General features: G+C 39.7%; 1 protein-coding gene across 2 annotated transcripts in view; it reads right to left on the bottom strand.

The window, feature by feature from the left end:
- LOC140000992 (probable phospholipid-transporting ATPase IIB) overlaps positions 1-14,160 on the bottom strand; it is a 97,906-nt gene extending 83,746 nt beyond the window's left edge. For both annotated transcript variants that reach the window (XM_072032112.1, XM_072032113.1), the window contains exons 1-2: positions 14,026-14,160; positions 1,835-1,915 (exon numbers count right to left, since the gene is read on the bottom strand). The gene's annotated coding sequence lies outside the window, so the exon portion shown is untranslated. The remainder of the gene's footprint in view (positions 1-1,834; positions 1,916-14,025) is intronic.
- Positions 14,161-15,060: the final 900 nt, after the last annotated feature.

Below are 15,060 nucleotides of genomic sequence, written 5' to 3'. Positions count from 1 at the left end.
AAGATGCTCCCACATAAAAATTCTAAAGCTGTGCACCTAAGTTTGTTTTTTGTTTTGTTTTATGGTCATGCACTTTTTGAAATTATCTAAGCTTGTCTCCTATATTGTTAGTACTCTGTCTTCATAATGGCAAAAAAAAAAAAGAAAAATCAATGTGCTATTACCCTGTCAACCTACCCTTGCAAGAATTCTTTGAACATCAACACCTAAGTAGGAAAAATGTATACATTAGCATCACTAAGCACACTACTTTTTTTTCTTTTTTACCTTAATATAAAATAGGGATTAGATGCAAAAACTGATTTAGTGTAACAAGTAAGGGCTCACAGCAGAAGTGGAAAGATAAATCAGTAGGAAAGTGTCCTAAAGCAATACAGTGCCAAATTTTACTATGCATGAGGTACAGAGTTAACACAAAGAAAAGGTTTCTAAAAATATGAATAGTGAATAGTGTGATCCACTATGAACCAAATTTGAGGACGCTGCCCTCAGATGCATGCATATAGAAATGCAATTTAAACTACCCTTCCTACTTAAGCAGTCCAAAACATGTAATCCTGAAAGCTAAGTACATCATGGTTATTTACACGTATCAGGGATGCTGGAATCATACAGCTCTTATTACATGTACAAATGGAACCCACAACAGGGAGCAACTGTTTAGTCATCATTTCCCAATGTCTCAATTACACAAACTGGAACTGTTAAAAAGGCTCTGTGGAGTTCAATTTATATTTAGAAAAGTATATGCTTAGCTCTTGGGATAGAAATAATTTTACAGCTGTTAAGAGAAGTTTCATTTGAACAATTGGTCAATACAAGGTTTAAGTAAACACTGTTGCTTACAGCTTCAGTAAGTTATGGGCAAATGACATTTACTTTGTAGGCTACATGAACTATATAACTGGTATAAATTGGTCTTTGAGAGCCAACAACTGCAATATCTCATCAGTGTACTTAGAACTGGGAACTGGAATTTCAATTACTGAACAAAATCTATTACCAATTCAAGTCACTTGGGTAAAAAAACCCTTCTCTCTCCCTCCTGTTGTAGTTAATTCTCTCAAATTATTTTAGAAACATATTATCGAGAGGAATGAGTCAACTAACAGTTAAGTGTAGATAAAATAACCAAAACAATCACTGCATCTGCTAATATCACAGATAAAACTAAAAACCTCTAAAGTTTTTTTTTGTTTTGTTTTGTTTAAATCAGCTGCTTAGACAGCTCACTTTAAAGGGTTAACTTTAGCAAGCCACCTTCTGAAAATAACAGCAAAAACATCACAAAAATGACTGTAAAGTTATCATAGTTGGTCTTCAATATATAGCTGGAAAAAAGATTTAGTAAAGCTCCCATTAAGTAACTTTTAGTTTTATTTCATTTTTTAAGGTACTTGAACTTCACAAGGAAAATCAAAGAAACCCTGTTAAACAAGACACGTTTGTATTGCACATAAACTATCAGTTGCATTGTCTGAGGCTACTGAATACATTCAACTTGACACTTCTTTGACATATGAATAAAACATTAGATGCCTGGAGATAAACAATAAATGCTACTACAGAAATGGTCTCATATAAGATTATTGTGATGTCAACAAATACACCGTTCTCAGATTCTGGTTTTTATTTTCCAGATATTCTATTTGTATTAGCTTTCTGCAATACATATTTAACAAAATACCTTGACATGAAGCATTTCCATGGCAAGAACATGGATATACTCCTGTAATGCTTAGTAAAGACTCAATACATTTCAGTACTAAATGTAAGTTTCACACTGAGAAATGGGAGAGAGGGGAGTACAACTGTCTTTATAGACACTACTTACCCGTGTGAAGGTACCCTCAAAACTGTGAATATCCAGCTGTGGCTTCTGAGCGTAAACATAAGCATTGATTGAAAAGAGATCCTGTAAAACAGATTAATGTATTTACTAGTTTTTAAATTTAATCAACTATTTTAAAGAAACTTTTCATGGCAAAGATTTCAATTTATGACCCTTACCACTCCAAGTTAAATTCAATAAAGTTTTATCCAATAAACATGTGGTTTTCGAGTATATCTTGATATAAAGAAAAGAGATCCAAAATGGTATTCTGTGTTGATATTTCACAAACCAAACTGTTTTATGAGTTCGAAATTTTATAAAATTTATTTTTTCGAAGAGCCTGTCTTAAAAATGTTTTCTGTATATTTGTTGATTTAAAAATAAAGTGTTTTTTTTTTCTTTTTAAAATTAAACCAGAAACAAAATACTTTTCTAGAGCAAAAAGCCAACAGAATACAAGGTCAAGCAATGAACTTGATTTAAATCCTCCTTAACGCTGATCACTCAGCATACACATCTGCAGACAACCCACGAAAAACTCCAGACGCTTTAAGAAAGTGTTGATGGTTTGATGGAGCAAGTGAGATTTCAGCTTAAGTATAATTCTCATGTATGGTCACACAATACAACTCCGAAGAAGAGAAGATGCTCTATACCGATACTCAGCCAGCATAAGAATCTCAACCTGTGATGAAATACAAGGGTGTCTATCTTCTCACTGCATGTAGTTCCTATTATTTGGGTTACTTACATCCTTTATTACTGAATGAATCTTGCAAAAGGCTAATCAGCCCTAAGATTCATTCTCTGAAGAGAAGATGCTATAATACCCTGTTCATGTAAGATAGAATGTGCTGTCTTCAAAAGCAGAATTAATTTTACAGCCTCTTTTACGGATGTGTAGACACACCTTGGCTCAAATATAGCTATTTTTAAAATCATGCCATTTTCTATTCATAATTTGAATATAACACCCCTCCCCAAATTTGAATAAAACTATTTGAACAATACAAAATTAAAGGAGCAATTGTCCACGTATGTGCCTTAAAATCTACACGCTTGTGTCCTTTTATTACTCTGATAAAATGACAATTGATTTCTGAATACAGATTTTCACTTTTCAAGGTATGAGTGAATCTTTTTTTTAATCTTGATAGTTCACGTTTATCAAGCATGTTTGACTTAAGTTCAAAAATGTGTAGTTGTCTAAATCATTAGTTTGTATTTCAGTTTATATTCTGTAGACAAGAAATTTCTTACTTCATACCTTGAAAAAACAAACTTTATTTAATGTATGTTATAAAAATGAATTAAATCTGAACATTAACTCTCACAAATTATATTTGTCTTTAAAATATTAGTCACTTATTGTAGTCTTTCACATTAAGTTTCATTCATTGCATCCTTGTTCTTCCAATCTACTTTCATCAGCTTCAAAAGAAATAATTCATATGAAACTAATACACATGGTGTCCTATATCTTCATCATTCACTTCTTTCCAATCTGTTATCACCTACAACTCAGCTAATCTGGGCTATTATGTGCTTTATTATGCAAAGAAAAATAAAGACTCTCAGTAGTGGATAGTACAGCAGAAAACTAATACCACACACATACTCCTATACACAATAAAAACTGCTAGTGAAATGCGTCAACCAAGAACTTCTCTCTTTTCAAAGAATGACTTAGTGGGAAACAACATTAGAATAAAAAGAAGCAGAAATAACCACCCTTTTAAGTACACTGGCATTTGTACAGTAATATTTTTTCCTGCTTTCCAGGCCTCATATAGGTACTTGCTTCTATTGTGATGTCCTCCCTTGTTAAATTTTAAATGTAAAAAATTCTACCACATTCCTTTCACATCTTGTCTTTTTATGTTTTAGTTCTTTTGTATTTCTGATTTAACACCTAGACTTTTCATGTTTTCCTTTTTTCTTTTTGAATTTCAGCTCAACCCCACATATCTTGATGAAGAACTGAAATCTGCAATTATTCTAGAATGCCACAAACTAGAACTAGCTGAGTACTCCAAGGGTGCATGCTTTTTTGTTAAAGAAATGAAAAAAAATATATAAAAATACTCTAGGAGAAAACTGAGGTGGTAGTTCATTGCTTTTTCATTCATGAGGGGTAGAAAGAAGTTATAGAAGAGTATTACATACGCTCAGAAATTTTCTTAAGTATTTTTTCATTACTGGGGGAAACGGAAAAGGACATTTTTTTCAGTAGACCCATGTTCTGTACACCGAATGGATATCATTCTCAGGCCAGTAAAATAAAGAAGCTGAAGTCTCTTAAGACAAGACCAAAGAATGATATGATTTATAGAAGACTGACATTTACATATGAATTACATTCTACAATAAAGGTAGGAGTACAAAGATGTTCCTTCATACAGTGTTGCTTTCCCAGTAGCGCAATTCTCATCTCAAAGTCTTGAAAGAAATCACAATGGTAGTTTAAAAAGGAGGCATCAAGATTTGTACACAATGCTACATGTAAATAAAACTTCAGCTCACTGGTCAAGCAAAATTTGCCTGGTTAGGCTGTGTCATTGCCCTGTATAGCCTCTAAAAGAGATTTAGTTTATTTTTAAAAAGAGAACTACTTTTTATTAATGATTTAACTAACTAGGAGCTTGGTCTACATAAAATTCAGCTTTATCAAAAAATTATTTTCATGTTATGAACGCTGAACCACTGGTTCACTGAAGCCAGTTAGTACTACCAATACATTCAATGGAAATAGGATTGTACATCCAAAATTAGGATGCTTTTAGGAAACAGCGAGGGCAAATGACCTCAGATTTTTTTACTTAAGGAAAAAAAAAATCACTTGAACCAGGGGATCATTAACAATTCTAGATTAAAGAAAGAACATGAAAGACCTAAATCTCAAGCAATAAAATGTTATTTTTATTAACTGTAGATGAGATTAAAAATAAAAAGACATGATGAAATAATGTATTTCATTATCTGTAACTCAAAAATAATAATTAAAAAAAAAGAAAGCATTTTATCCTTTTCGCTGAAAGTCAGGAAATGACTTGATGGTACTATAATGAAAATGTTCTATTTTGCATTTCACAACAGTAATTTACAAATCATCCTAAAGTTATCAATAACAGAAAAATCTCCTGTATTAGGTCAAGGGCAACATTTGTTCACCTTACTTAAAGATCATTAAAATACATTCTTAATCATAACATGTAGTTCATTACAAATAAAATTGCCTTTGGTTCAATAAAACTAATTAAATGTAAATGCTATTGTTTACTGCTGTATGGATCTTCTGATATAAATCAGCAAGTCAACATTTATTGAAAATTACAGTGACCTCATTGCTGTTAATAAATTTACTTGATCACATAAGCTAGAGAAGAATGCCTCAGAATGTGCAGATTGCTAGAAAAACTGCCCCACCTATAACTATGAAATTGCAAGAAACCTAATCTAGGTGTCACAGTATTTGCAACTCAGCCATCATTAGATGACTTGTTGAAATTTTAATTCTCTGATCACATTAAGTGCTTTAGAAAGACAACAAAATCTGTACTGATCGCCTTGGTGGTGTCATCTGTTCTTTAAGAAAAGCTCTGATGGTCTGGAGGTTTATTTATTCTGGGTGTCACAGTGGGTAAGGTTACAATGCTGCTCTAATGGTGTGACTGACAGCTCATGCCAGCACAAGATACTCACCACCTTTATGTCCAGTAACTAAAGAAATCAAAATGTACAGCAAATATGGAGCATATATTTGCCAAATATATTACCAAATTGTTTAGTCTACTCTATGCTCAACTTGCAGACGTTCTCTTAAATTACTAAAAATATATTTTAATATGCAAAAATAAACGTTAAGCCTCAGCTTTGAAAATACCCTACAAGCACATGGAAAGGACACTGTAATAGGAGTTAATATGGGAAGAGTCCCTGGAAATCAGGAAAACTACTACTATAATGAACAACTGCTACATTAGAACAGAAGGTTAGTTGGAACTATTTGATCCACCATAGCAGAGGGGATAGGGGACACGGGAAAAAAGAACACAACACCAGCCCCCGAGACTCTGAGGGCAAACTGCCTCACCTCAGAGACAGCATCCTACACCACTCTGCACTTCTAAGCAGGTTCTATTTGTGATTAGAACCTGGTCAGTGATTTAGCAGTTATAAATTTCATCAGACTCATTTTTGAACCTGACCATACAAATATGGGCACTTACTCCAGTTCAAAGGCAGTACTGAATTCAACCGTTTCACTTATTCGAAATGGACAACACTAAAAGAACTTCGGGTTCTTCTTCTAATTCTTTGTAGCCATGCAACATACCGTGCTCTACCCGTTTTCTTTAGTGTGTCTTTCAACTAATTCTGAATTTACCAAAAACCAGCATACACCTGTGATGTGAAACTCTGCATCAATCCTTACACAGAAAAAACCTCCACTTAGTTTGAGATCATCTGGAAAAAAACGAAGGAAGGGCCCTCAAGTGTCACATTGCCACAGCTATTTCACCAGCGGCCCAGCAGGTGGCAAGCAAGAATTATTGCACAGGAGAACCATTCCCGGGGGGGGGGTGTTGTTTGTTTTGATTGTATAAACATTTTGAAATGTATAAATTATCATGTGTACAATAAAAGTTTAGTAGCCTAGTGGCTATGAAAGTGGCAATGCTGTTTGACAGAATTATACAGAACTGATAGAAACAGGTATTTATTGTATATAAGTGAATTGGCATTTGAGAAGGTTCATTTTTCAAAAAATTACTTAAACCACAGTACTTCTCATTAATGACCTGATTAAAAACAAAAACAAAACAAAACAAAAACAAAAAAACAAAACAAAACACACACACACACACAAAACAAACAAATAAAAAAACAGTTACACAGGTGTTCCTTAACTGAAATGTCTTATTTTTATCATGTCATTTAGTTTTTGAGCAAATAGGATAATGCACTGCCCACCTTGTACAGCAAAATGTAAATGAACGGAGGACCACTTCTCTAACAGTTTCTTTTAGCAGAAGAAGGATCATTGCCTGAGTCTTCCAACTCTTTGTACAGAAAAAGAGAACCAAAGTTGATCCAAGACTGGAACACAAAGCTCAGTCCTTTGCTAGACTGCTCCAAAACCCAACAAGTTTCACTAACAGTACTTCCAAGGCTATCCAAAAGCACATGCCCCTGTTACACACTGCACAGATTAGCAAGATAATCACTGTAAAACTGAATCACTGTAATCACTGAATTTTCAAGTCAGGAACAAAAGTAAGCATACAAGTGTTTTCAAGTTTCTTGGAAAGCAACTTTTCTGCCTTTTTGTTTTTATTATCATTTTTTAAAGTTGTAAGAGTTTTCTGCAACAGAGGTGACTGCAGAAGCCTAGGGTGAAGACTACCTGAAATAGATTGTTCAAATTATCCTTATTTTTAACAAAGCTGCTTCAACTGAAGTGTCAGAGCCTACTGCTGCCGTCGGCGGGAGGCAGAGACGCTGCCTGCGTGAGATGTGAGCAAGTGGATGACCTGGTCCGCATGGTGGCGGAGCTCAAGGAGGAGGTGGAGAGGCTGAGGGCCATCAGGGAATGTGAGCGGGAGATAGACTTCTGGAGCAACTCCCTGCAGGGCCTCAAGGAGAGGTACCGGGGTGAGACACCCCAAACGGGGGTGGACCCCCTGCCCTGTCGCCGTCGGGCAGAGGGAGGGGATCTGGGAGTTGAGGAGGAATGGAAACAGGTCCCTGCGCGACATGGCAGGCAATGCCCTCCCCTTCCAGCCCCACCTTCCCAGGTGCCCTTATGCAACAGGTTTGAGGCCCTGGAGAATGAGAGATCAACAGCAACTGAGGAAGAGGTAGAAAGTGTACCCAGGAGGATGCCTAGGGCGAGGAGGTCGACTCCACGCATCAGGACTGCCTCCACCAAGAAAGAAAGAAGGGTGATTGTCGTGGGAGACTCTATCCTTAGGGGGACAGAGGGCCCTATTTGTCGGCCTGACCCTACCCGTAGGGAAGTCTGCTGCCTCCCTGGGGCCAGGGTCAGGGACGTTGCCAGGAAGCTCCCCAACCTGGTACGCCCCTCAGACTATTATCCTCTTGTGATAGTCCAGGCAGGTAGTGATGACATTGATGACAGAAGCCTGAAGGCTATCAAAAGAGACTTTAGGGGGCTGGGACGGTTAGTGGACGGAGCAGGAGTGCAGGTAGTATTTTCGTCCATCCCTACGTTGACAGGGAGGGGTACGGAGAGGACGAGGAAAGCCCACCTGTTAAACACGTGGCTCCGGGGCTGGTGCCTACGCAGAAATCTTGGGTTTTTCGACCATGGGGCAGTTTACTCAGCACCTGGTCTGATGGCCGTAGACGGGTCCCTATCCTTTAGGGGAAAAAGGATCCTGGGCCAGGAGCTGGCGGGGCTCATTGATAGGGCTTTAAACTAGGTAAGAAGGGGGATGGGGCTGAAGCAAGGATTGTTGGGGCTGTGCCAGGGGGAGCAATGGCAAGGCCGGAGGATAAGGTAAAGGCCCAGCTGAAGTGCATCTACACCAATGCACGCAGCATGGGTAACAAACAGGAGGAGCTGGAAGCCATCGTGCAGCGGGCAGGCTACGACTTGGTTGCCAAGACTGGTGGGACCAGTCTCATGACTGGAGTGCTGCGATGCCTGGCTATAGGCTCTTCAGAAGGGACAGGCAGCACAGAAGGGGTGGCGGCGTGGCTCTCTATATTAGAGAGTCTTTCGATGTTGTAGAACTCGAGGCTAGGAATGACAAGATCGAGTCCCTTTGGGTTAGGATCGGCAGGGACAACAAGGCTAGTGTCCTGGTCGGGGTCTGCTATAGACCGCCGAACCAGGATGAGGAGACGGATGAGGAGTTCTACAGGCAGCTGACAAAAGTTGCGAATTCGTCGGCGCTTGTACTCGTGGGGGACTTCAACTTCCCTGACATAGCCTGGAAGCACAACACAGCCCAGAGGAAGCAGTCTAGGAGGTTTCTGGAGAAAGTGGAAGATAGCTTCCTGACGCAGCTGGTTAGTGAACCTACCAGGGATGGTGCCCTGCTAGACCTTCTCTTCACAAACAGAGAAGGACTGGTGGAGGATGTGATTGTCGGGAGCTGTCTTGGGCAGAGTGACCACGAAATGGTGGAGTTCACTATTCTTGGCGGGGCCAGGAAGGGAACCAGTAAAACCACTGTATTGGACTTTCGGAGGGCTGACTTTGGGCTGCTCAGGACACTAGTTGGTGGAGTCCCATGGGAGGCGGTTCTGAAGGGCAGAGGGGTCCAGAAAGGCTGGGCGCTCTTTAAGAGGCAAATCCTAATGGCGCAGGAGCGGTCTGTCCCCATGTGCCCAAAGATGAGCCAGCGGGGAAGAAGACCAGCCTGGCTCAACAGAGAATTGTGGCTTGAGCTTAGGAGGAAAAAAAGGGTTTATAATCTTTGGAAAATTGGGCAGGCCACTAAGGAGGACTATAAGGATGTAGCGAGGCTGTGCAGGGACAAGATTAGGAAGGCCAAAGCTCATCTGGAGCTCAATCTGGCTACTGCTGTTAAAGATAACAAAAAACGCTTTTATAAATACATCAACACAAAAAGGAGGACTAGGGAGAATCTCCATCCTTTACTGGATGCGGGGGGAAACTTAGTTACAAGAGATGAGGAAAAGGCAGAGGTGCTCAATGCCTTCTTTGCCTCAGTCTTTAGTGGCAAAACCGGTTGCTCTCTGGATACCCAGTACCCAGAACTGGTGGAAGGGGACGGGGAGCAGGATGTGGCCCTCACCATCCACGAAGAACTGGTTGGTGACCTGCTACGGCACTTGGATGTGCACAAATCGATGGGGCCGGATGGGATCCACCCAAGGGTACTGAGAGAACTGGCAGAGGAGCTGGCCAAGCCCCTATCCATCATTTATCAGCAGTCCTGGCTATCGGGGGAGGTCCCAGCTGACTGGCGACTAGCAAATGTGACGCCCATCTACAAGAAGGGCCGGAGGGCAGACCCGGGGAACTACAGGCCGGTCAGTTTGACCTCAGTACCAGGGAAGCTCATGGAGCAGATCCTCTTGGGAGTCATCATGCGGCACTTGAAGGGCAAGCAGGCGATCAGGCCCAGCCAGCATGGGTTTATGGAAGGCAGGTCCTGCTTGACGAACCTGATCTCCTTCTACGACAAAGTGACGCGCTGGGTGGATGAGGGAAAGGCTGTGGATGTGGTCTACCTTGACTTCAGCAAGGCTTTTGACACTGTCTCCCACAGCATTCTCCTCAAGAAACTGGCTGCTCTTGGCTTGGACTGGCGCACGCTTCGTTGGGTTAGAAACTGGCTGGATAACCGGGCCCAAAGAGTTGTGGTGAATGGAGCCAAGTCCAGTTGGAGGCCAGTCACTAGTGGCGTTCCCTAGGGCTCGGTGCTGGGGCCGGTCCTCTTTAACATCTTCATCAATGATCTGGATGATGGCATTGAGTGCACCCTCAGTAAGTTTGCAGATGACACCAAGCTAGGTGCGTGTGTCGATCTGCTCGAGGGTAGGAAGGCTCTGCAGGAGGATCTGGATAGGCTGCACCGATGGGCTGAGGTCAACTGTATGAAGTTCAACAAGGCCAAGTGCCGGGTCCTGCACCTGGGGCGCAATAACCCCAAGCAGAACTACAGGCTGGGAGAGGAATGGTTGGAGAGCTGCCAGGCAGAGAAGGACCTGGGAGTGATGGTGGACAGTCGGCTGAATATGAGCCAGCAGTGTGCTCAGGTGGCCAAGAAGGCCAACGGCATCCTGGCTTGTATCAGAAACACTGTGACCAGCAGGGCTAGGGAGGTGATCGTCCCCCTGTACTCGGCTCTGGTGAGGCCGCACCTCGAGTACTGTGTTCAGTTTTGGGCCCCTCGCTACAAGAAGGACATCGAGGTGCTTGAGCGGGTCCAAAGAAGGGCGACGAAGCTGGTGAGGGGCCTGGAGAGCAAGTCCTATGAGGAGCGGCTGAAGGAGCTGGGCTTGTTCAGCCTAGAGAAGAGGAGGCTCAGGGGTGACCTTATTGCTCTGTATAAGTACATTAAAGGAGGCTGTAGAGAGGTGGGGGTTGGCCTGTTCTCCCATGTGCCTGGTGACAGGACGAGGGGGAATGGGCTAAAGTTACGCCAGGGGAGTTTTAGGTTAGATGTTAGGAAGAATTTCTTTACTGAAAGGGTTGTGAGGCACTGGAACGGGCTGCCCAGGGAGGTGGTGGAGTCACCATCCCTGGAAGTCTTCAAAAGACGTTTAGATGTAGAGTTTAGGGATATGGTTTAGTGGGGACTGTTAGTGTTAGGTTAGAGGTTGGACTCGATGATCTTGAGGTCTCTTCCAACCTAGAAATTCTGTGATTCTGTGAACTTTTCAACAATTTCTGCTCACTGCATTTTAATTTGACTTCAAAAAATGAATGTGTAAGGTGTATATATATAGTGATCTTTCCACTTTTATAACTGCACTAGGAACTACAAAAAATAATGTTATTTTTTATATGAGTTTGAATTTCACTTTCTTAGATCTTTGTTCTAACCTCGTGAAGTTGCTCATCCACACAGTTTCCTCAAAATGCCAGATAGCTCAAGCAGTAAAGGCAGAAGTGTCTTTGCAGGAATTAAAGAAATACTAATATGCTTCCCACAGGAATGGAAGAATCCTTCTGGGATATATGTTGGGCTCTACCTTCTGTGAAAGATATAGGATCCCCTAAAAAATATTTACATTTTTAGGCATTAGGCTACCATTTCCCCAAAACAATACCGAGACAGATGGAACTTTAGAGTGAAGCACTGCAAGCGATCCAAGACCAGCTAAAAAGCAGACACTTCAAATAATTTCATTGAAGATAAAATCCCAAACATTCCCTATTACCTGGAGGTCAGAATTATAAGCCTAATGTAAAATCAATCTTCTCTGAAAATAATGTTTTGGGACACAGTGTTATAGTGATGAGAGTGAGGGAACCACCAAGTGTCAATGGTTTGACTAAACCATTTCCAGTAGAGAAATCAGGAGGTAGTCTGCATGACACTCTGTATGATGCTTTCTGCCAAGTAAACAGCTATGTGAATGTGGGAAAGTGTAAGGGCACATCAGCTGCTTGGTGGCTTCCATTTGCTGCTGCTAGATAGGGAAACTTTGTGTTAAGTGATAAACTGCATCTGATTATCTGAATTCAGATTGTCATCTACAGCTCATGAAAAGGGATCAGCAGGAGTTAAGTTAACAGAAGCAGCAAACAGAAACAACTAAGGAAGGAATGGCTAATATATTGGACAGTTGACTTGTATGCTGTTCCCAAGTTGCACGAGTAATTTCTGTAATACATTGCCCCTCCCTCCCCTCCATGTCCCAAACCACCACCACTTGAAGCAGCCTTCACTTCTGCACAAATTTGAGGCTGCATGTCCTACCATTAAAAAGCAAACTCCCCAACTTCAATCATTTCCAATTTATTTTCTGTAAACAGCTGCAAGACAAACATTTACTTGGGAGGAGCTGTTGACTCCATCAAGGATAAAGAGGCCTTGCAGAGACATTTTTACAAATTAGAGGGCTGGACAGTCACCAACAATATGAAGCTTGACATGAGCAAGTGCCAGATTCTGCACCTGGGATGGGCAAATCCTGAATATACATACAGGCTGAGAGATAAGAAGCTAGAGAGCAGCCCTGTTACACCACAACAATTCTCTGTTGTACTAGTCTTCTTCTCTGCAGGAAGAGGTGCATTCAACAAGCACAGTAAGTGATACTTCCAAAATGAAGAAGAATTAAAGAATAGCTATATTGCACACAGTTATAAACTATCTGAAAAGCATTAAAAAAAAGTCAAAGATAGGAAATTGACTCAATTTTAGACGAATGAATGCATCTGTGTCTCAAAGAGATGTGAAGAAACATTTTTTTATGAATAAAACATATGATTAAATGGTAAAAATGATTCAATGGGCCAATGATTAAATGGCAGAAACTGACAGAAGAGACATTATTACAAGTAATGAATTCAACTGCAGGTTATACAATACTAATTAAAGTCAATTCCTGCATTAGAACTACCTTCTGACACCTGATCTGGCATCTCTGTCTGTCATGACCAACCTTCAGTTCCATCCCTCATTCCCAATCCTCTAGATACAAACCCATGTTTTTTCCTCCTCCTGAAACCAGTAGCTAAACCACTATGAACACAGGAAGGAGCTCTATCTTTGGCTAACCTCAGTGTGGCAGCAACTCCGTAATTCACAAATAGCTGCAAAAGTCCTGCTAAGATCTGGCAGATAATCCAACGCTTATTTGCTCTATTAAGAAGGCACATGAAAAGTCCTCTCAAGATACTCTTGTCTTTACACCCAAAGGACTTAGTGTCCAAACACCAGAAACTCTGTACAAGTAAGTTTCCACAAGCTTGTAACTTGAGTATGCTTTCAGAGGAAGTCTCTTGACAACAAGCCAACTCTCCTATAGAATAGCAAGCTTCTCCACAACATAGAACACAATTTAGCATCCCATTAAGGGATATATTTTAAAAAAATCTATAAGCATTTTTAGATGTCATTATTTTGAATATATACTTATATACTCGTTCTTATGTCCTTTTTAACAATTTCAGTTTTATCCAATTTACCTACACTTAAGACATGTATATGCACTCAAGAAAAAAAAACACCTGTAAACATTCAGACAAGTCATAGAAAACCCTCCTTGCATGAACTTCCACTTTTCACCTAGTTAGACCAGAAAGCATATTGACCACAAAAAGCACTTTTCCCAAGTTTAAAAAAATCACAATATTAGTGATTAAAGCAATGGTTCCCGAGGCAAGAATGACTTGCACTTGCAGGATAACAACTGGATAAGAACCCTACTACTGTGATAAGCTTCTGCAGAATATATACCTCTGAGTGTGGACCACAGTATGAACCACTAAGCAGAAAGATAAAAATCCAATTCTATCTCCATTTCTTTTCAGCGTAAAAGCAAGAATATTTGTACTACGAACTTCTTGTTCAGCATTCAGTGGAATACCTATGTCTTATTTATTGCAAAAAAATAAAACTGTGGTAACAGATATTTTCCGATTACATATATACTTACAATAATTTTAACAGTCATATCTAAAAGGGATATAGATACACATGGAGGATATTTTTAAAGCAAACAGATAAAATGCTTACCCCCAAAGCTGGCAATCTTTGTGTGCAACTGACAGCAACCTTCAGTTTCCAGTCTGTTTCTCCATCAAGCTGGTCAGTTCGAATGAAACATGAACCTTGAAGTTAGAAAGATGTGAAACTATTTTTTAGTTATCCAAAATTCAGTTTGAGTTAAAAATTTGGAAGAATGAAAGCAAAGCAATTTAAAAATAGCTTAAAATAATTGCTGTGCATATAAATCAATTCATACTTTAGAATCTGTATGCTGATTAAATGCTTTCTGCCAGGAAAATAGAACATTTTTCCTGATAAAATTAACAATGTTCTTGTGTATGAACATGAGAAGAAAATCCTCTTTTACAGGTTTCCTAACGGTTTCTAAACAGGTTTTTGAATATTATCAGCAACAAATAGAACTTCACTGGTGGAAGTTGGAAAAGGTTTAATCTTTTTCCTTTTAGGATTTTGTTACTTGTGCAATTCCAAGACAATAGAGTAGGAAAACAACATCTGCAATTTTGTCTCATTGCTGCTTTGACATATAACAAACTTCCATTACTTATATTCTCCTAGATTCACTGAAACTTCTTCCTCTCTTTATATCCTTAATGTGGATACCATTCAAAAACAGTTAGGGCACTAATTTATTCTACTTAAAGGAAGTAGTTTTAAATCACCTGTAATTGTCAAGGATCCAAAACTAAAGAAACTTGTCAACACATGAACAGTAACTAAAATATGATGGATGCTTAAGATACAGACTGATACATAGTAAAAAGAATCAGTATGCTTTACAGACAGAAAACTAGTCGTCTTCTAGAAGACCAGAAGAAAGAAAAAATTAAGCGCAGTGCAACAAGACCTCTCCATCACTATGTAACATCCCATATAATTAGTTAGATGGTATCACCATGTATGGACTATTACACAGGTTACTAATGTAAGACTCAAAAAAGCCTGCCACATGAACACCACAAACCTATTTAAAAAAATTACAGACTTCCAATTGTTTTGAAGCCTTTTTAAAGGAAAAATAAAATAGCAATACTCCTCACA

The sequence above is a fragment of the Anas platyrhynchos genome, chromosome 36, assembly GCF_047663525.1.
Source record: "Anas platyrhynchos isolate ZD024472 breed Pekin duck chromosome 36, IASCAAS_PekinDuck_T2T, whole genome shotgun sequence".
NCBI classification, from domain to species: Eukaryota; Metazoa; Chordata; class Aves; order Anseriformes; family Anatidae; genus Anas; species Anas platyrhynchos.
Note: the sequence above shows the minus strand (reverse complement) of the source record. Positions and strands in the feature narration are given on the sequence as shown.